Source organism: Equus asinus, chromosome 22 (genome assembly GCF_041296235.1).
Source record: "Equus asinus isolate D_3611 breed Donkey chromosome 22, EquAss-T2T_v2, whole genome shotgun sequence".
Classification (NCBI taxonomy): Eukaryota; Metazoa; Chordata; class Mammalia; order Perissodactyla; family Equidae; genus Equus; species Equus asinus.
This window is the reverse complement of record NC_091811.1, coordinates 51,380,825-51,407,288: the sequence shown is the minus strand read 5'-3', so window position 1 is coordinate 51,407,288 and position 26,464 is coordinate 51,380,825. Positions and strand designations below refer to the sequence as shown.

The following is a 26,464-nucleotide window of genomic DNA, read 5'->3' as shown; positions in this document are numbered from 1 at the left end:
CGGACATGGCACCACTCATCAGGCCATGCTGAGGCAGCATCCCACATGCCACAACTAGAAGGACCCACAACTAAAAATATACAACTATGTATCAGGGGGCTTTGGGGAGAAAAAGGAAAAATAAAAAAAAAAATCTTTAAAATAGAAGAGAAAAAGCAGCTAAAACTGACAGCTGACAAAGGAAGAAATAGAAATTATAAAAAGCTGACAAAAACTGGAAATATCTACCATTCTGAGATTATTTACTATAGGAACAAACAGCTGTACATATATGTCAGTATGTCAGCAGTCCCTGAAGACATTTTGTTACAGCACAAAATATTTTTAATTATCTGTAGCTACATTTAATGCAATTAATTTTTAAAATGGCATTGGGGTCGGCCTGACGGCATAGTCGTTAAGTCTATGCACTCTACTTTGGCGGCCAGGGGTTTACCAGTTTGGATCCTGGGCACAGACTTACACACCACTTATCAAGCCACACTCTGCTGGCATCCCACATGGGAGAAGGACTTACAACTAGGATATACAACTATGTACTGGGGCTTTGGGGAGAAAAAAAAAAGAGGAAGATTGGCAACATGTTAGCTCAGGGCCAATCTTCCTCACCAAAAAATAAATAAAATAAAATGGCATCATATTTTTTTATTTTGTGAGGAAGACTGGCCCTGAGCTAACATCTGTTGCCAATCCTCCTCTTTTTTTGCTTGAGGAAGATTAACCCAGAGCTAACATCTGTGCCAATCTTCCTCTGTTTTTTGTATGTGGGATGCCTCCACAGCATGGCTGATGAGCAGAGTAAGTCCATACCTGGGATCCAAACCTGTGAACCTGGGCCACCAAAGCAGAGGATGGGGAATTTTAACCACTTGGCCACAGGGCTGGCCCCACATCATGTATTTTTTAAATATTGCTATTAAAAATAGAAGAAATGGTATGTAAACACATAAAGAGTAAACACCAATTATTTTAAGTTTTTATATATGTGTTATTCTCAGAGGATTTGTTACAGGGAGCAAATGAAATTACATACATGAAAATCATTTTGGACTCACCCAGTGCTGGAAATGGTGGATACAAGAAAAGGCAAGCCATCATTCAAGCTCAAGTCTCTTCTTGAGAGATGGAAATGTAAACAACTAATTATAATACAGTGTGATCAGGGGAGTGAATGCAGACTTTGAATGAAGACATCTAGGTTTTTGCCACCATTCTTAGCTCACAGTTTGAAGTGCTAACCATTCTTAGGCTTGCCAGCCATTCAAAAACAAGCAGCAAGCCAGATTTAACCTATGAGGAGTAGTTTGCCAACCCCTCGTGGATAGGAATCTTGGGGATGAAGACTAATCAAAATAGATGACTCTGTTCCCTGTTTCCCTGGGTAAGATAAGAAGATCTGGAAGTTGGAGAGGCAGAGACAGTCCACCTGTGGCTGCTGGACGGGGAACTCTCCTCCTTCTCTTTGTCTGGCTAATTCCTGCTCATCCTTCAGGTCTCTGTTCAAATGTTGCTAACTCCAGAACCTGCACTCTTCCCTCCCTATCCCTATCAGAGACTAATCAATGCTTTTACTATGGGCTTCTAAAGAACTCTCACTACTTCTATCATAGCATTGGCATTAAATCCCAATTTCTTATTTAATTGTCTTTCCTGCTCGAGTGTAAGTCCTTGTAAGCAGGAACTTGTCTATCTGCTCAACATGGTATCCGGAGCATCTAGCCCAGTGCTTGGCACATAGTAGATGCTAATAAATATCCACTGAAATGAATGAATCTAGCAGTGATCGAGCCTCTCATCCAGCAACAGCTCTTTCAGGAAGCTGTCAGGACACAGATCCTTGGGTAGGGTCCTTCCATCCAAACAGTACTTCACTCACCCCCCAAGCCCACCGCCAACCTGCCCATCTCCCACCCATTCCCCACCCCGCAGGACACAAGTCAAACTCTTTCCCTCTACTAACTCCTCTGTTTCCTTGGCCAGATTTAAGGAATCTGAAGCTAACTCTTCCTTAAACCTCTTCCCTCCCTTCCCTTTCAAACTCTAAAGCGGAGCCTCCCCAATTCCTTATGGTAATCTTGCTGTCATTTCTCCAGCAAGCCAGTAACAGCATCATTAACCAGTTTCCAGAATATTTAAGAATAGGGTACTGAAAATATCTAGATGTTCTACTCTAAGCTTTCAGTAAGAAAAGAGAGAAAATAGAGACAGGGCAGGTAAACAACAGAGAATGGAACAAGGAATTCTAGTCTTGGAAGAGCTGGACTAACAGCTTTTTACTGTTGACCGCTTTGGCCCCAGCAGTAGAGAGCAAGTAACAAAGCTCTAGCCCCTCCCCCTCCCCCAGCCTCCACACCAGCACAGGGCAGGAGGAAAGCAATCCCTTTACTCAATCTGCAGCTTCTTCCCACACTTCTATCCCTCATCTGCTTACACTACAATTTGCCTTGAGACATCAAGACGAACCTCACTATGATCTCTATTCCTGTTTATATCACTCACCACAAAAATCCCAGGACTCTGGGGTCATGTCAAATCCTCCAAACTCTCATCCCCATATGACTAAGTACAACCCCGTTCATGAACCGCCCCCCTCTCCCAGTCCTCCTCAATTCCTGAAATCTTTCCACTATATCCTCTGGAACTCATCAGCAAAATCCCCTATTATCTTCAACGTCTAGTCTGAATGATCTCGTCAGCTTTTTGCTCTAACTGAAATCCAACTGCGCTGTGGCCACTGCTCTTTCTACAGTTCTAGCAGTGGTTCCACATCCTTATACTACTGGGCCTGGGGGTAGAAGAGGTAGGTAATCACCTTGTACCTCATTTCTGCTTCCAGATTCTTCTCCTTTCTTCCTTTCTAAAAAAGCCTCCTGTGTCAGACCATGCCACCACCTCTCCACTCCTCTTTTTTACATTCATCTGGATATGCATGGGTCATTTCTTCTCAAGTCTTGAAGATTTTAGTTCCTGCCTCACTGGCCTGTCATAATTCCAGGTGATTTCAGTGTTCCCATGGATGACTGTTGTGATATGCTGACCTCTCAGTTCCTTGACCTCCTCACATGCAATGATCTTGTCCTTGACCCTACTTTAGCCACGCATGCCTATCGTCAATATCCTAGACTTTGTAAACATGGTAAACATAGTCCCTCTACAACCTCCACTTGACCTGCACCCCACTCTCCACTCACCACTTCCTACTGTGGTGGATCAGTAATGGCCACCCCAAAATGTGTCTCTTTGGCTTGATTAAAGACTCTGAAAGAAACTCTGATCTTCCCCCTAACTGCCTAAAAGAATTTAAGATAGAAGGCCAATTCCAGGAAGGAACTAATACCATGAGATAACTATAGTATAATGTAAAATAGGTGTGATAGACAAAAAGGCAACAGCAAGCCCATTTTTATCAAAGTTCTATCTCTCAGGTCACACTGTCTATAGATGGTCTGGCAAACACTTGTTTATCAAATATTTGCATTTCCATCTCCATGTAAATTGCCTTCCTCTCCTTTAAGTCCCAAACCACGACCCCCAACATTCTCCTCTGTCCTTAGCTAAAGATAGTATTTAAGGTGGTGGCTTCAGCCATTTTGGAGAGTTACTCAGTTTTCCTGGGTTTCTCCCATGTATACAAGTTATTAAACTTTGTTTTATTTTCTCTTGTTATTCTGTCTCATGTCACTTTAATTCTTAGACAAGCCAGAAGGACCTAGAGGGGAGAGGAATAGTTCTTCCTCCCCTACACTATCTTTCCAGATTGCTTCCTCTAGTACCCCGACTCCAACAATGACCCAAATTTGACCCCAGGACTTACAAGGCACTGATCCCACTCCCATCACGTCCTCATTTCCTGCCTTGGCTTAGAGTTCAAGGTCCATCATCACAATCACTCCCATGAGTACATCTCAAGTCTCTTGCCTGCCCCCCTCACTTTATCATACTTGCCTAGCAAAATACCAACCCTTGTTAAATACAACTCCCTACCAAACAACTAAACCCTTTAGGACATTCAATGCACAACTGGAAATTTGAAAACTGGGGCTGGCCCCATGGCCGAGTGGTTAAGTTCACGCACTCAGCTGTGGCGGCCCAGGATTTCCCCAGTTCAGATCCTGGGTGCAGACATGGCACCGCTCATCAGGCCATGCTGAGGTGGCATCCCACACGCCACAACTAGAAGGACTCACAACTAAAAATATACAACTATGGGGGCCAGCCCCGGCCCGGTGGCGCAGCAGTTAAGTTCACACATTCCGCTTCTCAGCGGCCTTGAGTTCGCCGGTTCGCATCCTGGGTGCGAACATGGCACCACTTGGCCAAAAAGCCATGCTGTGGTAGGCGTCCAATGTATAAAAAGCAGAGGAAGATGGGCACGGATGTTAGGTCAGGGCCAGTCTTCCTCAACAAAAAGAGGAGGATTGGCAGTAGTTAGCTCAGGGCTAATCTTCCTCAAAAAAAAAAATAATATATATATATATATATATTTACAGCTGTGTACCAGAGGGCTTTGGGGAGAAAAAGGAAAAATAAAATCTTAAAAAAAAAAAAAAAAGAAACTTGAAAACTGACAGGATATTTGATATTAAGGAATTGTCCAATTTTTTGGTATGGTAATGGTATTTTTGGGTAAGTGTTCATATCTCTCAGAGATACAACATGAAATATTTATGCATAAAATATGATGTCTGAAATTGCTTCAAAATAATATGGACTGCTCTGGGTCCTGCCTTGGAGCCCTCTCAATGAAGCTGCAGGCCAAGGGAAAAAAAAATAGTAATAATGTGGAAGTGGGTAAGGATACAGATAAAATAAGATTGGCCATGAATTAATATCTGTTGAAGCTATAGGATGAGTACATAAGGCCTCTATCTACTTTGGAATATTTTAATTTTTCCCTAATAACACGTTAAAAACAAAAAACACAATTCTCTATCTATGCTGCACCATGTAGCCAAAAGAAAGAAAACAAAAACAAACACACACATACACATCCATACTCAGCAGTCTCACTCAAGATTCACATCACTAACTTCAAATGGTCTCTTAGCTCAGCATGACAGTCCTACAATTTTTCCTTATCCATCCATTCTCCCACTCCCCTATAGGTCCATTTCATGTCTTTCCCTCTCTCCTCAAGCCATCAACACCTCCTCTCCATGTTCATTCCTAGCTGCTGCCCTTTCTTCCATTTTCTCAGTGAAATAAGAAGCAATCACCACCACTATCAGCCCTGGTTCCCATTTGCTTTGTCTTCCCTCCTGTTATTTACTGTGGATGAACTGACTGCTCCCGTCTAAGGCCAACATCTCCACTTGGACACCAGATCCCAAAACCTATGGCCCAGCCAGCCATTCCCCATTCTCACATCTGCATCAGCACTACTTCCCTCTCTACTGGATCATCCTCATCAGCATTGTAGAAACGTACTCTTATTTCTCCCACTTTTTTTTTTTTTACCTCTTTTTAAATTGAGGTATAATTGACATATAATATTCTATTAGTTTCAGGTATACAATTATTTCCTCCATTTTAAAAAAGAAGTCTTGGGTCAGCCCCAGTGGTCTAGTGGTTAAGTTCAGTGTGCTCCACTTTGGCAGCCCAGGTTCGGTTCCCAGACACAGACCTACATCAGTGGCCACGCTGTGGCAGCGGCTCACATACAAAAAGAGGAAGATTAGCTCAGGGCAAATCTTCCTCAGCAAAAAAACAAACAAAAAACAACAACTCTTAACCCCAATTTCCCCTCCAGCTATGTATCCATTTCTCTGCTCTTCATGAGAGCAAAACTCCTAAAGAAGCTCTCTATGCTCACTGCCTCCAAATTCCTTTCCTCCCTTTCTCTTTCAAAATCATCCCAGGCTTTTGCTTCCTGATTATTCTACCAAAGCCTGTCCTCTTGTCAAGATCAGCAACAACTTCCAAACTGCTAAATCCGATGGTCAGTGGTTAGTCTTCTTATGACATATCTGCAACATCTCACACACCATATACATTCTGTCTAAATACTCCCCTCCCCAGAATGTAAGCTCAGTGAGGATAGGGATGATCGCTTGCTTCACAGCTGTATCTCTAGTACTAAGAACAGTGTCTGGCACATGGTACCATATTTCACTGATTCTAAGATGCCTTTTCTTTTTCTCAAATTTTAACATCTCTGAAATCCAGACACAATTGATGACATCTTAAAATTGCTATTTGCTTCTTTCAAGCACCTACAACATTACCAACCTGAAACAAGCTTTAATTAAAATCTCTGCTTGAATTTTTTGTACCACATAGGTAGTATGAATTCAGACTGAGAACCAGTTCAAATTCCCAAGGAAGTTCTTATCCCTCCTACACAACACTGAGGCATGGAAGTTGCCTTGCTGTCCCATTCTGTGTGGTGAATTTATTTCTCATTTACATGTTCATGTAGTTTCCCAGCTTTATGCAGGGCCTCTTACAGACTACCCACCTCGGGCCTGTTTCCATTTTCAGCAGTACATAAAGTAATGGTGCATCTTACAACTGATGGTACTAAAATAGAATACAAGCATGTTATTTAGAGAAATGGAAATAAATACCAACAAGTAGTAACTAAAAAGCTAAAAGTGCCTCTGAGGAAAGGGAAATAAAAGGGAAAAAGTTACTTTTTTTTTAAAACAAACTTTACACAACCATTTAATTCTACAAACTATGTACACACATAACTTTGATAAAAATTGACAAATAAAAATGGCAAGTAATAGGATATATTGGAGAATATAAGGAAGCCATTTGGTATAAACCTAATTCGGCCTGACCTTGTCTTTCCAAAAGGGCCTGACCTTGGCTGTTGAGCATGCATTGCATATCTGCTTTAGATATTCCCTATGGCAAGAACAAAGGCCCTTGAGATAAAGGTGCAACTTCCCTCCCCCTCCCAACCGTTGGCGTCTCCTTAAGGATTATGCATCTTTCCTTAGGCTAGAAACTGATTGCTGTGCTCACCTGTGGCCGCCCAGCTCGAGACAATAGACTTGCCTCCTGCTACGCCCTCTGAGATAGCAGACCCACACTACCTGCTGTGTCCATCAAGTGCTGTGCCGACAGGGCAATCTTGTGACTACTGTGGAATGACACTTCAATCATATGTGAAACACCCTGTTTGGGGGTATATAACCACTCTGTGCACCCCACTTCTTCGGTGCCCTTTCTTCCTTTGGGAAGAAAGGCCCCGGGCCATGGTCCTCAGATTTCAGCTCAGAATAAACTCAGCCAAATTTTCATTTATAGATTGGTTACGGATTATTTTCGTTGACAAAATGAACCCTAAAACCTAAATAAAAGAAAAAAATGTAAATGATCTTCGAGAAAAACAGAGGGCAGAGGAAAATGCATGTGGACATGGGAAAAATGCAGCGGTCAGAAGGTAGGAAGCCCTTGAGTCTGTCTAGCAAGGGCAGAATAAAGAGGAAGGACAAAAACAAAGGGAAGAAAAATCTAGAACAGCTTTACAAGGAGTGGAGACAAAGCATGCTAAAACAGCCTAAGAGAAAAAGTCAAAATCATCAGGTTGTTTTAACTGAAATTGTAGGGAATAGCACAGAAATAGACCTCAACTGAGCTCTGCATTATCTTATGTACATCTACACCTGGATATCCCACAGGCAACTCAAATTGAACATATCCCCGGAAAAAGAACTGCTTAACTCAAATCACTTTCTAAAAAAATAAGGGGGTGGGGCTGGCCCCATGGCTGAGTGGTTAAGTTTGCAAGCTCCACTGCAGGCGGCCCAGTGTTTCGTTGGTTCAAATCCTGGGCGCGGACATGGCACTGCTCATCAAACCACGCTGAGGCAGCGTCCCACAAGCCACAACTAGAAGGACCCACAACGAAGAATATACAACTATGTACTGGGGGGCTTTGGGGAGAAAAAGGAAAAAAATAAAATCTTTAAAAAAATAATAAAATAAAAATAAAATAAAATAAGGGAGTGGGTGAGTTTTGTATATTTACATTTAAAGGATTAAGTATGTGTGAGGAAAAAAAAGAATATTCATAATCCAGCTGAAGCCGTGAACAACCAATAAAATTATCCAGATTTCCCATGTTAAAAAAAATTAACAACATGTCTCGATTAAATTCATCCACTCCCAAACCTGCCCTTCTCAGAGTGCCTACTCTAGGTGGGAAGCATTACTCAGTCCCCCAAACAAGAAACAGGAAGTGATGCTGGATTCTTCCCTCTACTCCCTTATCTTAATCCAATCACATCTAGCATACTTCTAAACTCTCTTGAATTTACCTCCTTCTTCCAACTATCTTATATCAGGACTTAATCCCTTCCCTGGATTACAGTAATAGCTTTAAAATGTTCCAACCGTCCTCCACATATTTGCTGCAGGGATCCCTCTAGATTGAATATAAGCCTGCTCATGTCACTCTCCAGCTTAAAAGCTCCCAATGTCTAAAGTTTAATAAGCTCCTCAGCATTGCAAATAAAATTCTTTATGAATTGACCCTAGTCTGGCCGCCATCCTTATTTGAAACTACTTTTCCCATTCATTCATTCAGTCAGTCAGTGAGCAAATATTTATTGAGCACCTATAATGTGCCAGATTCCATACTAGGCATTGGGAAATACTCTAGTGAACAAAATAAAACATCCTACCCTCTCATAGCGTACAGTCTAACGGAGGAAATTACTCAAATGAATAAATTCATCCACTTAAATATTTTTTGAATGTCTACTTAAACAAGCCCTCTTTTCTCAGTGCTAGAAATACAATGATGAGCAAGACAAAGTCACTACCCTGAGACAGTTTACATTTAAGTGAGAAACTGTGATAAATACCATAAAAATAAAGTTCAGGATGCTATGAGATACACAGGGACAGGGAAACCTGAACCAATCTGAGGGGTCAGGAAAGGCTTCTCTCAGGAAGTGATAACTGAGATAAGATCCCAAAGATGAGTAGGCAATGTCAAGGGAAGGAGTGGTGGTGAAGAACATTCCAGACAGAGGGAACAGCAAGCACAAAGGCCATGAAGTGAGTGGGAGACAGGGCTTTAGGGAAAAGAAAAGGCCAGAGTAACTAGAGCAGGAATGGTGCCAGAGGAAGCTGACGACATAGGCACTAAAATCTAAATCAAATAAATGATCACTGTGTCGGGAATAGATTATTAGGGGTATAAGGGTAGAATGTGGGGAGCCCATTTAAAAGGCTATTACAGTAGTCCAGAGCGGAAGCCAAATGATACACACGAATATCTCAACCAGATGGATGCCTTAATGCTAGGAGTTGCAAGAGTCTAGGTCACAGGCCCTGGGGGAAGCTCACGACAAGTTGGAATGGGGTATAAATTTAAGAAACACAAAAGGACTTCATCCATGAACTAGGACACAGAAACAGCACACTAACTGAGAGAAGAGCAAGCACTGCACTTGGGCCTAGAGATGGAAAAAGTTACCTGGAAGAAAAAGAACCCCAGGCCTGCACTATTCACAGATGTGGAGTCTAAATTCACACAAATGTGGTGCAGGGACCGCAAGCTGACACTTCATCATTAATAAGATTCAGAACTAAAGAATGAAATAGAACCACAGCAGAAGAAGATGAGAAACTACACAGTAGAGATGCTTCCACAATCTGAGACACACAGGACTTAAGTCCAGGATTTAAAGAAAAAACATAGACACAGACAGACAGACTTCCCAGGAGGAAATCAGCTGATGTAGCAATCAGAGACTGCACTCCAAGATAACAAGTAATATAACAATCTGAAAAAGACATTCAAAAGAAGGTTTAAAAGCAAGATAAGGTTCTCCCTAAGATCAGGAACAAGACAACAATATCTACTCTCACTACTTCTCTTCAATATTGTATTAGAGGTTCCAACCAGTGTAATCAGGCAAGAAAAAGAAATAAAAGGCAACCAGATTGAAAAGAAATAAGTAGGGGCTGGCCTCATGGCCAAGCGGTTAATTTCGTGCGCTCCGCTTCAGTGGCCCAGGGTTTCGCCAGTTCAGATCCTGGGTGCGGACCTAGCACCGCTCATCAGGCCATGCTGAGGTGGCGTCCCACATAGCACAACCAGAAGGACCTACCACTAGAATATACAACTGTGTACCAGGGGGCTTTGGGGAGAAGAAGGGGGGGAAAAAAAAAGAAGATTGGCAACAGATGTTAGCTCAGGTGCCAACCTCTAAAAAAAATTTTTTTAAGAAAAAAAGTAAAACTGTCTTTATTCATAGATGACATGACTGTGTCTGAAAAGAGCTGATGAAATCTACAAAAAAACATACTAGAATAAGTGAATTTAAGAAGGTTGCAGAATACAAGATGAATATACAAAAATTAACTGTATTTCTATATACTAGCAATAAACAGTCAGAAATTGGAACTAAAAACACAATAACATCAAAAAAGAAAAAATTCTTAAGGACAAATCTGACAAAAGATGTGAAAAATCTGTACACTGAAAACTATACAATATTGTGGAAAGAAATTAAAGACTTTAAATAAATGCAGAGATATATATATGTTCATGGGTTGAAAGACTCAATATTGTTAGAATGTCAATTCTCTCCAAATTGATTTAATAGATTTAATGCAATCTCAACCAAATTCCTAGCAGACTTTTTTGTAGAAACTGACAAACTAGTTCTAAAAGCCATATGAAGATGCAAAGGTCCTAGAATAGCCAAAACAACTTTGAAAACGAAGTTGGAAGGCTAACACTACCTGATTCCAAGATGTATCATAAAGCTACAGTAATCAAGACAATGTGCTACTAGCATAGAGATCAATGGAACAGAATGGGGGGTCCAGGAATAGATCCACACATATACAGACAATTGATTTTCGACAAAGATAAAAGGCAATTCAGCCTTTCAACAAATGGTACTGAACAACTGGACATCCATATGCAAAAAATGAACTTTCATCCCTAGTTTGGCATTATGTACAAAAATTAACTTCAAATGGATCACAGATCTAAACGTAAAACCTAAAACTGTAAGTTTTCTAGAAGAAATCAGAGGTGAAAAACTTTGTGACCTTGGGTTAGGCAAAGATTTCTTAGATACTACACTAAAAGCACAAAACTTTTGTTATTTGAAAGACATTGTTAAAAGACAAGGCACGGACTGAGAGAAAACACCTGCAAATTGTAATCTAATGAAGAACGTGTATCTAGAATTTGTAAAGAACTCTCAAAACAATAATAAGCAGAAGAACAACCTAATTTTTTAAATGGGCAAATGATTTAAAAACACTTCACCAAAGAAACAAATAAGCATATGAAAAATTGCTCAACTTCCTTAGCCATTAGGGAAATATATATTAAAACCATCAGTTACCACTAAGCACCTATTAGAATGGCTAAAGTTTTTAAAAATTAAAAAGACTGACCGTATCAAGTACTAGCAAGGATGTGAAGCAACTGGAACTCTCACATACCAAGAGATGTACAAATAGCACAACCGCTTTGGAAAGCACTTTGACAGTTTCTTAAAAAGTTAAACATATACCTATCATATGATCCAGCCATTCTACTCCTAGGTATTTATCCAAGAGAAAATAAAATATATGTCCATATAAAGACATACACACAAATGTTCATAAGCAGCTTTATTTGTAGCGGTAAAAAAACTGCTAACAATCCAAAAGTCCATCAGCCGCTGTTAAATGCATAAAGAAACTGCTAAATCTGTATAATAGAATACTATTCAGTAATAAAAAGGAATGAACCAAAGATACACTATCCATAAACATGGGCTAACCTCAAAATAATTATGCTGATTGAAAGAAGTCAGACATCCCCCCCAATAGTATAGACAGTATGATTCCATTTATATAAAATAGAAAATGAAAACTAATCTAGTGACAGAAAGCAGGTTAGTGGTTACCTGGGGGCTGAGAGAAGTGGAGGAAGAGAGGGCATGATAAAGGAAACTTTTTAGGGTGATAGATATGTTCATTATCTTGACCCTGGTGATAGTTTCATGGGTATATGTCAAAACTTGTCAAATTGTCCACTGTAAATACATGAAGTTTATTCTATGTCAATTACATCTCAACAAAGTTGTTTTACAAAAAATAAGAAGAGAAGAGCCACAGATTAGGAGAACATCTGGCAAGGCATACAACTGATGAAGGATTAGTACCCAAATGTATTAAGAATACCTAAAAATCAATTTAAAACAAAAACAAAAGCAAATATAAAACAACTCAACAGAAAATTAAGCCATGGTAATGAACAAATAATTCATAACAGAGGAAACTTAAAAGACAATAAACAAAATATGCTCAAACTCATCAACAATAGAGGAAATGCAAACTAAAACATAAAATAATCTAACACTCGTAAGATCAGGAAAAGTTGTAAAGAATCAATAAAATTAAGGATTGGCATAGAGCAAAATGAATTCTCTTACACTACTGAAAGGTACATAAATTGGAACAACCTCTTTGGAAAGCAATTTGATGATATCTTATAAAGCTAACCATGCACATACCATAAGACCCTGAAACTCTACTCTCACTCATTTGCATAAGGAAACATGTAGAAGGATCACTACAACATTGTTTGTAATGATTAAAAATTGCTAACAACCAAAAATAGAAATACCTTATGACCCAGCCATCCCACTACTGGGTATCTATCCTAAGAACTTGAAATCAGCAATTCCAAAAGTCCCATGTACCCTATGTTCATCACAGCACTATTTACAACAGCCAAGACGTGGAACCAACCTAAGTGCCCATCAACTGATGATTGGATAAAGAAGATATGGTATATATATATATACAACGGAATACTACTCGGCCATAAAAAAGGACAAAATAGTCCCATTCACAACAACATGGATGGACCTTGAGGGTATTATGTTGAGTGAAATAAGTCAGGCAGAGAAAGACGAACTCTGTATGACTCCACTCATAGGTGGTAGTTAACATATAGACAAGGAGATCTGATCAGTGGTTACCAGGGGAAAGGAGTGGGTGTGGGGAGGGCACAAAGGGTGAAGAGGTGTACCCACAACATGACTAACAATAATGTACAACTGAAATTTCACAAGGTTGTAAACTATCATAATCTTAATAAAAAAATAAAAATAAAAACTGCTAACAACCTAAATGTTATCAACAGATAAATGAATTTTAAAATGGATAGCCATACAACTAAACAATTATAGAAAGCTTAAACTAGAGCTACATTTATTAACAAGGGAGAAATCTCAAAAAACATATTGAGCAAAAAAAGCAAATATGATGCTGCTTTTATCAAGTTTAAAAATTAAAACACTGTTTTCCTTCTGATCGAAGAAGCCACAGATAAGACACATCATTATCTTACAACTCACTAAGAAAAAATCCTGCCCATTAAACTACAATCAATTGTAAAACAAACCACAACTTCAGAGATTAAACGGGAGGTGGGGGAAATATGCATCTTAGCACTAATGAAATACTCTTCAATACAGTTTGTGTATATATACATAGTAAAAAGTGTAAAGGTATAAAAGTCTTGTCACTGAACACGTTATAGTGGCTACCTCTGGGGAAAGAAGGAGGGCAATATAACTGCTGTGTTTTCTCTAAAAATTATCTGATGCCTAAATTGTGGTCTCTAAATACCATTTCCCAATAAAAGAAACCAGGGTTCCTTAGAAAAATGGCTGATTCTCTAGATTTATGGAAGGAAATAAACAGATGAGCCTGGGATATTTTCTTTCACCTAAAAGCAAGAAAGCTATGAAAGACTATTGGGGTCTTAGTAAAAGGACACAGGAGCCAACATAAATGGGTTCCTACTAGACTAAGATGGGACAATATGAACACCAATAACTACAGGGCCTGAAACATATTAAGTACATAGAAATCCATTAACTCATAATCATACTAGAGTAAACAAACAAAAAATTCACTGGTCACTTTTGTAGGTTAGTAGGGCACTAACTCATTTCCTTATTCTAAATATTGATGAAGAGAAAGAGCCAAAGCACTTATTCTGCCTCTCCCATAAAAGCCATGTGTCAGAGTAATCAAAGAGTTAATGAAGGAGCATTCTTTTTTTTTTTTGGTTTTTTTTTTTGTTTTTAAGGTATGCTTTTTGGTGAGGAAGACTGGCCCTGAGCTAACATCTCTTGCCAATCTTCCTCTTTTTTTTCCCTCCCCAAAGCCCCAGTACATAGTTGTATATCCTAGTTCTAAGTCCTTCTAGGTCCTCTATGTGGGATGCAGACACGGCATGGCTTGATAAGCAGTGTGTAGGTCTGCACTCAGGATCCAAGCTTGCGAACCCCAGGCTGCGAAATGGAGCACGCGAACTTAACTGCTACACCACCAGGCCAGCCCCTGGAAAATTCTTCTTTATAGGATTCTAGCTAATAAATACAGAAGAATAACAGTATTAGAAAATCACTATTTTGCAAGCCTCAGTGAAAGAACGGATCCAGGCAACAATGATCAATGCTCCTAAGACCATTAGATGAAAGGCTCATGGAGAACTTTTTGAAAAGGTTGGATCAAACTGACAGTACCCAAACCCAGTGATTAAAGGAAAGGAGTAGGAAGGATAGATGAAACTAAGAATGGAAAAAATGCTGATAATCACTGAAGCAAGATAAGGGTACATGGGAGTTTATTGTATTGTTCTTTCCACTGGTGTAGAATGTTGAAAATTTCCACAATTAAAAAGTCAATTTAAAAAAGATATGAAGCAAATTGGCATAATTACGACGAGGCAAAGCACTGTGGTGAGTACACAAGTATTATTCTCTATTTTTACCTATGCATTTGAAATATTTCACAGTGGAGAGCAGAAATATGATTTAAAGCATTCTAAGTGTTTTTTATTGTTCAGGAAGGCAGAGATATTAATTTTAGAGTTCAGTGCGTATGCATGTTAAAAATTTAAGGGTTAACTATTAAAAATAGAAATAAAATATTCAACTTGAAAATCAGTAAAAGAAAAAAGGACTCTTAGAAAGCAAATAAGAAGCATGGTAAAAAAACATATAAACTAAAATGGCAGAAATAAATCTAAAAGTATCAGTAATCTCAATAAATATGAAAAGATTAAACTTATCAAAAGACAGACTATCAGACTGATTTTTTAAAATCCACTTATGTATAGATTACCAAGATACACTTAAAGCAAAGTGAGCTAGGAAGGTGGAAAATTAAAAGATATGTTCCACAAATATTAATCAAAAGAAACCTTTTTTTTTAAAGATTGGCACCTGAGCTAACATCTGTTGCCAATCTTCTTTTTTCTTCCCCCCTTCTTCTCCCCAAAGCCCGTTAAGTACATAGTTGTATATTCTGGCTGTAGGTCCTTCTGGTTGTGCTATGTGGGACACTGCCTCAGCATGGCCTGACAAGCAGTGCCATGTCCGTGCCCAGGATCCAAACTGGTAAAACCCTGGGCCACCAAAGCAGAGCACATGAACTTAACCACTTGGCCATGGGGCCAGCCCCTAAAAGAAATCTTAATATCATTCATTTATTAATATTAATATCAGACACAGTAAGATTGAAAGCAAAAATCATTAATACGTAGTCATCAAGAGAAAGCCCACAGGATTCATCAAAAGAGAATCCCTTACTCCTGGAGTGAGACATCCCTCCCTGCCATGGACAGATCTTTAAGAAGAGGGTCCAAGTGCTTGGAATAAGAATGCCCTTCCCAAGATCCTGCCATTTGCAACAACATGGATGAACCTGCAGGACATTACACTAAATTAAATAAACCAGAGAAAGAAAGAAAAAAACTGCACGATCTCACCTATATGTGGAATCTAAAAAAGTCGAATAGAAAGAAGCAGAGAGTAGAATGGTGGTTATGAGGGGCAGGGAGATGGGGGAAATCGGGAGATGTTGGTCAAAGGGTACAAAGTTGCAGTTACATAGAACGAATACTCTAGAGATCTAATGTACAGCATGATGATTACAGTTAATAATACTAACTGAATACTGGAAATTTGCTAAGAGTAGATTTCAGGTACTTGCATCACAAAAAAAAGGTAACTATGTGCAAAAAATGTTAACTAACTTGACTATAGCAATAATTTCACTGCGTAATCAAAACAACATGTTGTACACCTTAAATATATGTGATTTTTATTTTTAAAACTAATTCAAAAATTTTTAAACGTCCTTCCCCAGGATCCAGGACTCCTTGCCCTTCCTTCCCTCCCAACACTCACACCCTCACCTCCAGTATCTGCCTGCTGTCTACCAGGCCTATTCTCTTCATGTTCTTTTATCTCTCTTTATGCTGTCCAGCAAAAGAAGCCCCAGACTCCCAGACCTCCCAGCTCCCATTTTCTAATCCCCACAGTTCTATACAAACTCCGCTCTGTTCTGATGTGCCACATACTCCTCTCCAAATTTTGAAACCTTCCACTGTGCCCTACATTTTCAACCTCTGTTCTGAACATTCTCTTTAACTTCTTGTTCTAATTCAAACCTAGTTCCCTCCTGAGACCAAACTCCACTCACAGCCCTCAAATAGCGAAAGTTATCTTTCCCACACCTCTCATACCACTGGACCTGGGGGTGAGAACAGTGTCCTTCTTGCTCCTCACTGATGCTTCCAAATCAGTCTTCTTCCTTCTTCCCCAAAAAACCTATACAGCCATGTGTCACTTAACTATGGGGATACATTCTGAGAAATGTGTCATTAGGCAATTTTGTTGTTGTGTGAACATTATAGGGTGTACTTCCACAAACCTAGATGGTATAGCCTACTATACACCTAGGCTATATGGTACTAACCTTATGGGACCACCATTGTACATGCAGTCCATCATTGACTGAAATGTCATTATGTGGTGCATGATGTACTTTGAATATCTGTGAAAACTCTATTACTCCTTACCTGGCTGTGATGGTTAATTTTATGTGTCAGTTTGACTGGATCACGGAGTGCCCAGATATCAGGCTAAACATCATATCTGGATGTGTCTCTGAGGGTGTTTTCAAATGAGATTAGCCTTTGAATAGGCAGACTGAGTAAAGCAGATGGCCCTCCCCAATGTGGGTGGGTATCATCCAATCCATTGAGGGCCTGAATACAACAAAAAGGCAGAGGAAGGGAGAATTCATTCTCTCGCTCTCTCTGATTGCTTGAGCTATCAGTCTTCTGCCCTTGGACTGGGACTTACACCATCGATGTTCCTGGGTCTCTGGCTTATAGACAGCAGATTGCGAGACTTCTGAGCCCCCATAACCGTGTGAGCCAATCCTTATAACAAATTTCATTCTAAATAGATAGAAATAGATGTAGATGTAAATACAGATATAGATATAGACATAGACACAATATAGATATGAGAAAGAGAGAGATCCTATTGGTTTTTCTTTCTCTGGAGAACCCTAATACTGTGACTCTCCACAACACTGCTCCTGTCTTATGTCTCAATGATTTCACATAGATGATCTTTCTAACACCCCATCTCTCTGAATTCCTATCTCATTTCTCTGAATTCCTTGCCTCCGATGATCTTATCCTTCACCCCACAACCCATGATAATGCCTCCATGATCTCAATTTTTGTATTCCGCTGTCTGACAATGACCTATTATCTTTATAGCTCTGTCTCTCACATAGCCAAATCCCAACATCTTTTGATCCCACCAGGACCTTCAATTGACTGATTTTTACCTTCTTTCCACCATCTCTTAGCCACATCATGTCCTCCCTTCCCTCCTCACCTGGTTTAAAGTCCACAGTACATTATTAGAATCACTCGCTTGCGTATATCCTCTATTCCCTTGACCCTCTTATGTTTTCTTCGACTACCTAAGTAAAACCTCTCTCTGGTTAAATCACTCTGCAGCTGAATGTGGCTGAAGAAAAAAACATACTGATTCATCTCACTTTAAATTCATGACCACAAACCTCAAAGGGCCTTATAATGCCACCCGGCAATCATACAACATTTCTCTGCTGCAGCCATTCTCCCACTCTTCTGAACAATCTCACACCTCCTCCTCTCATCACAAACCTCCACCACCTCCTCCCTACCCTCACTCTCAGCTGAGCACTTTCATTCCTAATTCACAGAGAGTACCAAAAATCAGAAGAAAACTTCCACAAACCTCTGCTGTCAAATCAACCCACCTACTTGAAGGGTAGGTTTGAGATATATTTTGAAGATGAAATCAACAAGAATTGGAGAAGGATCTGATGTGCGGTATGAGGAAGAGAAAGGAATCAAAGATGACTGCTAAGTCTTTGCTCAAATATTACTTTCTTAACAAGGCCTTCCCTTACCAGCCTTCAGTCTCAATCACTCTCTCACACTCACACACACAGTCACATGCTCACAGTGTCCCTATCTCCTTTACTGTTTTTTGTTTGGGGTTTTTTTTTCAATACCAGTTATCACCAACTGAAATAGTAAATATTTTACTCCTTTGCTTAATATCTGCCTCCCACTACTGGAATATAAGCTATAAGCAGGCAAGGACTGTTATGCTTAGTTCACTCCTGTGTATCAGATAGATAGTAGGCACTCAGAAATGAAATGTTTCTGGCATGAACAAATGAATAGATGGTGTTGTCATTTACACAGAAAAAGAATACCTTTAGGGTAAGAAGAATTACAGTGTCTATACAAAGAAGCTTATGATCTAATGAGAGAAAGACATTGAAATATACGTTTACAACACGCTAGGATTCCATGATTTGTCAAATTTATGATAAAAGCAAAACTGAAAACTAAACATTCTATGATCCAATTGTCAAAAATGTATGCTTTTTTTTTTTTTTTGAGGAAGATTAGCCCTGCCACCAATCCTCCTCTTTTTTTTTTTTTTTTTTTTTAAAGATTTTATTTTTTCCTTTTTCTCCCCAAAGCCCCCCGGTACATAGTTGTATATTCTTCGTTGTGGGTCCTTCTAGCTGTGGCATGTGGGACGCCGCCTCAGCGTGGTCTGATGAGCAGTGCCATGTCCGCGCCCAGGATTCGAACCAACGAAACACTGGGCCACCTGCAGCAGAGTGCGCGAACTTAACCACTCGGCCACGGGGCCAGCCCCACCAATCCTCCTCTTTTTGCTGAGGAAGACTGGCCCTGGGCTAACATCCGTGCCCACCTTCCTCTACTTTATATATGGGACGCCTGCCACAGCATGGCATGCCAAGCGCACCATGTCCACAGCCGGGATCCAAACTGGCAAACCCGGGCTGCCCAAGCGGAACATGTGCACTTAACCGCTGCACCACCTGGCCAGCCCCAAAAATGTATGCTTTTATATATGCATACAGACTTGCATGAACACACAACACATACACGTATGTTTCTCCACCCATAAAGAAAAAGTTCTGGAAGGAAAAATACAGAACTGTTAGCTCGTGGGGTAGGAAGAGTTTTCCGCGTGGGGAATGAGACTGAGAGAGGGTGAGGAGGCTCTCACTTCTCACGTTTCACAATCAGCACATTATTTTTGTAATTTAAAAAAGAAAGAAGGAAAACATTTCCTTCCCAAAAGAAAGAAAAATTATATTCAACAGAGGCTTAACGTCCAGAGCGTAAAAACCTTCTATATAACAAAAAAAATCAATTTAAAAATAGGCAAAGTATATAAAAAGACAATTCACAAAGAAATACAGTCAATAAACATATAAAACATACTCAACCTCATATTTAATCAGGAGAAATAAAAGTGTTTTAATTTATCAGATAATATCCAATGTTGTAAGTGTATAAGTTCTTTATCTACAACTACTGGTAGGAGTGTAAACTCATACTTTTTTTTTTTTTTAAGTAATTTAGTGAGCAACAAAGTAAATAATGTTATAATCCAAAGAATAAACTAAATATCCATGAGTCCATAATGATGTAAATAAATTATTAAATAAAGAAATAGGGAACAAAGTACAAGTCTCTTCACAGAAAATTCCTAATTAATAAATGTAGAAGTAATGAGAGAAATAGAAAGTTATCATTAGAATTCCACAGTAATAACTATTGCAAGCAAGATCCACTGATGAATGGTAAAATTAACAGGTGAAACTTTTTTTTGGTGAGGAAGATTGTCCCTGAGCTAACATCTGTGCCAAGCTTCCTCCACTTTGTATGTGGGGTGTTGCCACAGCACGGCTTGACGAGCAGTGTATAGGTCCATGTCCATGATCTGAACCCACAAACCCCAGGCCACCAAAGTGGCACACACAAACTTAACCACTATGCCACCGGGCCAGCCCTGAAACTTTTTTTGAGCTAACAGTGGTTTATAACACTACAGCATGCTCATTACCAAAATCAAGTTTCCATCCATCAGCATAAATTGACCCCCTTTATCCATTTTGCCCTCCCCCACCTCCCTTCCCCTCTGCTAACCACCAGTCTGTTCTCTGTATCTATGTGTTTGTTTTTGTTTTGCTTTGTTTGTTCACTTTTTTTATATTTTGCATATGAGTAAAATCATACAGTATTTGTCTCTCTCCATCTGACTTATTTCACTTAGCATTAACACCCACAAGGTCCATCCATGCTGTTGCAAATGGCAAGATTTTGTCTTTTTTATGGCTGAGTAGTATTCCATTGCATATATCTACCACATCTTCTTCATCTATTCATCCATCAACGGGTACTTAGGTTGTTTCCATATCTTGGCTATTGTAAATAATGCTGCAATGAACACTGGGGTGCCTATGTCTTTTGGAATTAGTGTTTCCAAATTCTTTGGATAAATACTCCAAAGTGATATACCTGGATCATATGGTAGTTCTATTCTTAAATTTTTGAGGACTCTCCATACTGTTTTCCATAGTGGCTGCACCAATTTACATTCCCACCATTAGTGTATGAGGATTCCCTTTCCTCCACATCCTCTCCAACACTTGTTATTTCTTGTCTTGTTGATAATAGCCATTATACTGGGCATGAAGTGATATCTCATTGTGGTTTAATTTGCATTTCCTTAGTAATTAGTGATATTGAACGTCTTTGCATGTGTCCGTTGGCCATGTGTATGTCTTCTTTGGAAAAATGTCTATTCAGATCCTTTGCTCTTTTTTTAATTGAATTGTTTTTCAACATGTTGAGTTGTATGAGTTCTTTACATATTTTGGATATTAACCCCTTATTGGACATATGACTTGCAACCCATTCGGTAGGATGTCTTTTCATTTTGTTGCTGGTTTCCTTTGCTGTGCAGAAGCTTTTTAATTTCATGTGGTCCCATATGTTTATTTTTACTTTTGTTTCCCTCGCCTGAGGAGATACATCCAAAAAGATACTGCTAAGACTGATGTCAAAGAGTATACTGCCTATGTTTTCTTCTAGAAGTTTTCATGGTTTCAGGTCTTATATTTAAGTCATTAATCCAATTTGCGTTAATTTTTGTGTAAGGTGTAGGATAGTGATCTAGTTTCATTCTTTGGTATGTGGCTCTTCAGTTTTCCAAACTGTCCATATATGTATGAGTTTATTTCTGAACTCTGAATCCTGGTCCATTGATCTCTGTGTCTGGTTTCTGCCAAAACCATGCTGTTCTGACTACTATAGCTTTGTAGTATAATTTGAAACCAGAGAGTGTGATATCTCTCAGCTTTGTTCTTTTTTCTCAGGATTGCTTTGGCTATTCAGGGTCTCTTGTGGTTCCATACAAATTTTAGGACTTTAGGGGTCTATTTCTATGAAAAATGTCATTGGGATTTTGATATAAATTGCACTGAATCTGTAGATTGCTTTAATATGGACATTTTAATAATGTTAATTCTTCCAATCCATGAGCAAAGAATATCTTTCCATTTATTTGTGTCTTCTCCAATTTCTTTCAACAATGTCTTTTAGTTTTCAGTGTATAAGTCTTTCACCTCTTAGGTTAAATTTATTCCTGGGTATTCTGTTCCTTTTCTTGCAACTACAAATGGGACTGTTTTCTTAATTTCTCTTTCTGTTAATTTGTCGTTAGTATATAGAAACAACAGATTTTTGTATACTGATTTTGTACCCCATTACTTTACTTATTCATTTATCTAATAGTTTTTGAGGGTCTTTAGGGTTTTCATTATATATGATCAGATCATCCACAAATAGTGACAGTTTTACTTCTGCTTTTTCTTGCCTAACTGCTCTAGTTAGGACTGCCAATATTATGTTGAATAAGAGTGAGCATCTTCATCGTGTTTCTGATCTTGAGGAGATAGCTTTCAGTTTTTCACTGTTGAGTATGATCTTAGCTGTGGGTTTGTCATATATGGTCTTTATTATATTGAGGTACCTTCCTTCTTTACCCATTTTATTGAGATTTTTTATCTTAAATGTATCTTGAATCTTGTCAAATGCTGTTTCTACATCTATTGAGATGATCATATGACATTTATCCTTCATTTTGTTAATGTGTATCATGTTGATCTGCAGATTTTGAACCATCCTTGCATCTCTGGAATGAATCCCACTTGACTGTGGTGTATGGTCCTTTTAATGTATTGTATTTGATTTGCTAATGTTTTACTGAGAATTTTTGCATCTATGTTCATCAGATATATTGGCTTGTAATTTTCTTTTTTCATGTTGTACTTGTCTGGTTTTGGTATCAGGTTAATGTTGGCCTTGTAAAATGAGTTAGGAAGCATTCTCTCCTCTCCAATTTTTTGGAAGAATTTGAGAAGGATAAGTATTAAATCTTCTTTGAATGTTTGGCGGAATTCACCAGTGAAGCATCTGGTCCTAGACTCTTGTTTTTTGGAAGGTTTTTGATTACTGTTTCGATCTCATTAGTAATTGGTCTATTCCGATTTTCTATTTCTTCAAGATTCAGTCTTGGAAGATTGCATGATTCTAAGAATTTATCCATTTCTTCTAGGTTGTCCAACATGTTGCTGTATAGCTGTTCATAGTAGCCTTCTATAATCCTTTGCATTTCAGTGGTATCCATTGTAACTTCTCTTTCATTTGATTTTATTTGACCCTTCTTTTTTTCTTAGTCTAGCTAAAGTTTTGTCAATTTTCTTTATCTTTTCAAAGAACTTTTAGTTTCATTAATTTTTTCTACTCTTTTAGGGTCTATTTCATTTGTTTCCACTCTGATTTTTATTTCCTTCTTCTACTAACTTTGGGCTTCATTTGTTCTTCTTTTCTACTGCCTTTAGGTATAAGGTTAGAATGCTTCAGATTTTTCTTGTTTCTTTTTTTTTAAAGCTGTGTTTTTCTTATTGTTGTTTTTTATTTCGTTTTTTGTTTTTGAGGAAGATTAGCCCTGAGCTAACTACCGCCAATCCTCCTCTTTTTGCTGAGGAAGACTGGCCCTGAGCTAACATCCTTGCCCATCTTCCTCTACTTTATACGTGGGACGCCTCCCACAGCATGCCTTTTTGCCAAGCAGTGCCATGTCTGCATCAGGATCCGAACCGGCAAACCCTGGGCTGCCAAGAAGCAGAATGTGCGATCTTAACCGCTGCACCACCTGGCCGGCCCCTGTTGTTTTTTTCTTGCTGGGAAAGATTCGCCCTGAGCTAAAATCTGTTGCCAACCTCCCTCTTTTTTTTCCCTCTGCTCCAAAGCCCCAGTACATAGTTGTATATTCTAGTTGTAAGTCCTTCTAGTTCTTCTATGTGAGCTGCCACCACAGCATGGCTACTGACAGACAAGTGGTGTGGTTCCACACCTGGGAACCAAACCCAGGCCCCCCAAGGGGAAATCACTGAACTTTAACCACTAGGCCGTCAAGGCTGGCTCAGATTTTCCTTGTTTCTTGAGGAAGGCTTGTATTGGTATAAACTTCCCTCTTAGTACTGCTTTTGCTGAATCCCGTAGATTTTGGTATGTCATATTTTCATTTTCAATTGTCTTCAGGTATTTTTTTGATTTCTTCATTAACCCAGTAGTTGCTCAGTAGCATGTCATTTAGTCTCCACATATTTATGATTTTTCCAGCTTTCTTCTTGTATTTGATTTCTATTTTCATACCATTGTGGTTGAAAAAGATGTTGACATGACTTGAATCTTCCTAAACTTATTGAGCAAGTATGGTCTATCCCTGAGAATGTTCCACGTACACTTGAGAAGAATGAGTATTCTGCTGCTTTTGGATGGAATGTTCTGCATATAGCTATTAAGTCCAGCTGCTCTAATGGTACATTTAAGGCCCATGTTTCCTTGTTGACTTTCTGTCTGATCTCTCCAATGATGTAAGTGGGATGTTACAGTCCCCTAGTATTATTGGGTTGCTGTCAACTTCTTCCTTTAGATCCGTTAATAATTGATTTATATATTTTAGTTCTCCTATGTTAGGTGCATTTGTATTAGTAAATGTTATGTCTTCTTGACTGATCATCCCCTTTACTATTATATAATGTCCATCTTTCCCTTACCACCTTTTTTTGGCTTGAAGTCTATTTTGTCTGATATAAGTATGGCTACACCACTTTCTTTTGGCTGCCATTTGAATTGAATATCATCTTCCATCCCTTCACTTCGAGCCTATGTTTGTCGTTAGAGCTAAGTCTCCTAGAGGCAGCATATAGTTAGCTGGGTCTTGTTTTTTAACCCATCCAGCCACTCTGTATCTTTTGATTGGTGAATTCAATCCATTTCCATTCAGGGTGATTACTAATATATGAGGACTTAATACTGCCATTTTATCCTGTTTTCTGGTTGTTCTGTATCTCCATTGTTTCTTTTTCCTTGTGTTTCTGTCTGCCATTTCAGCTTGGTGGCTTTCTCATACATTTCTCAGTTTCCTCTTTTTTTATGTTTCATATCTGTTCGCAATTTTTGTTTTGTGGCTATCATGAGGTTTGTACAAAGCATCTCATAGACTAAAATAGTTCTTTTTCTGCTGATAGCATCTTATCTTCATTTGCCTATACAAGTTTTATCCTTTTCCTCTTCCCTTTTTATGATTTTGTCATCACATATTATCCCTTTTTATGCTGTGAGATCATTACCAAATTGAAGTAACCAAAGTTATTTATTTTTTTTTTTTAAAGATTTTATTTTTTCCTTTTTCTCCCCAAAGCCCCCCGGTACATAGTTGTATATTCTTTGTTGTGGGTCCTTCTAGTTGTGGCATGTGGGACGCTGCCTCAGCGTGGTCTGATGAGCAGTGCCATGTCCGCGCCCAGGATTCGAACCAACGAAACACTGGGCTGCCTGCAGCAGAGCGCGCAAACTTAACCACTCGGCCACGGGGCCAGCCACAGTAGCCAAAGTTATTTTTAATGTTTTCCGTTTATGCTAAAACTAAGTGTTTAACAACCTATTCTGATACAGAGTCATCTGATCCTGTCTATCTATCACCTTACTCAAAGTTTCCTGTCCTTCTGTCTTTTTATTTCTGGTAGAAAAGCTCCTTTCAACATTTCTTGTTGGTCTAGTGGTAATGAACTCTCTCAGCTTTTGTTTGTCTCAGAAAGCCTTTATTTCTCCTTCATATCCAAAGGATAACTTTGCTAGGTAGAGTATTCTGGGCTGACAGTTTTAATCTTTCAATATTTTGAGTATGTCATTCCACTCTCTCCTGACCTGTAGTTTCTGCTGAGAAATCTGCTGATAGCCTAATGGGGGTTTCTTTATAAGTTACTGTCTTCGTTAAAAAATTCTTTATCGACTTTTGACAGTTTTTATATAACGTGTCTTGGAGGTCTTTTTGTTTTTGTTTTTTGGGGTGTTTTTCCTTTTTCTTTTGCTGAGGAAGATTAGCCCCGAGCTAACACATGTGCCAATCTTCCTCCACTTTCTATGTGGGTCACCACCATAGCATGGCTGACGAGTGGTGTAGGTCCGCACCAGGGATCCAAATCCATGAACCCTGGCTGCCGAAGCAGAGCACACTGAACTTTCACCACTATGCCAGAGGGCTGGCCCTGGAGAGGGTCTTTTTGCATTGAGATAATTAGATGTCACATTAGCTTTGTAGATTTGTACATGCAGTTCCTTCCCCAGGTTCAGGAAGTTCTCAGCTATTTTTACTTTAAATAAGCTCTCTGCTCCCTTCTCCCTCTCTTCTCCTTCTGGGATACCCATTCTTTGTTACCTTTTCTAACAGTCACACAGTTATCATAGTTCTTTCTTTCTTTTTTTTTTAAATCTTAGTTCTCTCTCCTCTTCTACCTGAACCATTTCTAGATTTCTATCTTTGAGCTCACTCATTCTTTCTTCCATATGGTCTGCTCTATTTCCAGTGCTTTCTACTGCATTCTTCCTCTCATTTATTGAGTTCCTCAACTCCAGAATTTCTGTTTGGTTCTTTTTTAGAATTTCAATCTTTTTGGTAAAGTATTCCTTCTGTTCATTAATTTTATTCCTGAACTTACTGAACTGCCTTTCTGAGTTTTCTTGTAGCTCAGTGAGTTTCTTCATGCCGGCTATTTTGCATTCTCTATCAGTTAGTTCACAATCATCTGTAACTTTAAGTTCAGTTTCCAGAGAATTGTTATTTTCTTTTTGTGATACTGTGTTACTCTGGTTTTTCATGGTGTTTCCCGAGTTGTTCCTCTGCCAGCACATTTGAAGTAATGAACACTTTTCTTA

General features: G+C 39.0%; 1 protein-coding gene across 1 annotated transcript in view; it reads right to left on the bottom strand.

Annotated features, from left to right (window-relative positions):
- The window catches only part of SPATS2 (spermatogenesis associated serine rich 2), a 131,807-nt gene that overhangs the window by 92,642 nt on the left and 12,701 nt on the right, over positions 1–26,464 (bottom strand).